The 1262-nt window shown below is 48.1% G+C and overlaps 1 non-coding gene across 1 annotated transcript; it reads right to left on the minus strand.

Annotated features, from left to right (window-relative positions):
- Positions 1 to 912: 912 nt before the first annotated feature.
- On the minus strand, positions 913 to 985 carry TRNAE-UUC (transfer RNA glutamic acid (anticodon UUC)). The gene has a single exon. It is a non-coding gene; the product is annotated as a tRNA-Glu (tRNA).
- Positions 986 to 1262: the final 277 nt, after the last annotated feature.

Consider the following 1262-nt stretch of genomic DNA (forward strand, 5'->3'; position numbering starts at 1 on the left):
TTGCTGGTAGGGGGGCTAAGCTGCTCTTTCCTTCTGGGGCTTTATGTGGGAGGCAGGGAGTGGGGGAGGAAAACGAGACCCACCAATTCCTGACACTTCTGGCCACCTTTCCGTTTCTGTCCTGGCAAGAGGTCAAAGCGCTTTGAGGATCCCTCCATCCCCAGGTCCTCAGACTGGACCCTGAAGGCAGAAGCCTGCTGGTGCACAGACGTTCTCATCTTGCAATCCAGAATTTCCTATGCTGTACTGCCCTGTACAAGGGCTCAGGAGTTATTTCTTAATCAAGAAGGGACCGCTACCCTTGCTGTCCATCCCAAACTACCCACTGCTTGAAGCACATGTAGGGGTCCCAACTAGCTCACAGCCAGCTGAGCTCCTGTTTCTCCAGGACCTTGAGAAGTCAAAGGACAGATGAGTTACTGATGAGCAAAACAGGTTATCTTTTGTGACAGGCATTTTACCCTTGTCTGCTATAACCCCATACCCGCATCTCAGGATTCGTTGCCTTTTTTGTTGTTTCTACTTTTTTGAGAAGAGGCACCCTAACAGAGCCATCCTACCGACAAGATGAATGGGAATCCAACCTGCTAGTGGGGAATTTAAGAACTCATATCGATGAGTGGGTAAAGATACATGCAGATTGGGTGCCCCCTTAATGTAAGCACCTTTTAAATATCACACAAAGAGGAAAGAAACGGATACCACCCCACCACGCACCCCTGCACACGTGAACTGACCTAAGGTGAGGTGGGATGACAATGAACTGTCTGCTCACCTAAATGCTTATCTGTCAACTCCCCCAGGCCTAGGTTTGCTTAGAGTATCGGAATCTATATTTTCCATTTTTGTTGTTGTTTGTTTGTTTGTCTTTGGCCACGCCGCACCTCACCTCACGGCTTGAGGGATCTTAGTTTCCCCACCCAGGGATTGAACCTGGGCCCTCAGCAGTGAAAGTGCGGAGTCCTAACCACTGGACCACCAGGGAATTCCCTCCATTTTGTTCTTGAGATCTTTAGTTAAAATACAACATAAGCAGCACTTGAACTGTTGCTTGGAGGTAGCAGGTAGAAGTTAATCCTTACCAGAATGCAGCATAAAGACCAGAAATCATATTGGGCTGGGTGAACAACCAGAGGACACTGTCTTCCTTCTCTAAACGAGCACCCAGTGAAGCAACACATACAGCTGTCCCTGTTTCTCACACCTTCCAGAACCACACGTTTTCTGTTGCAGAATTTGTTTCACAAAGTGAAAATCAGCTG

Source organism: Aethalodelphis obliquidens, unplaced genomic scaffold (assembly GCF_003676395.1).
Source record: "Aethalodelphis obliquidens isolate GAN/ISIS:26980383/991018 unplaced genomic scaffold, ASM367639v1 scaffold38, whole genome shotgun sequence".
Taxonomy (NCBI): domain Eukaryota; kingdom Metazoa; phylum Chordata; class Mammalia; order Artiodactyla; family Delphinidae; genus Aethalodelphis; species Aethalodelphis obliquidens.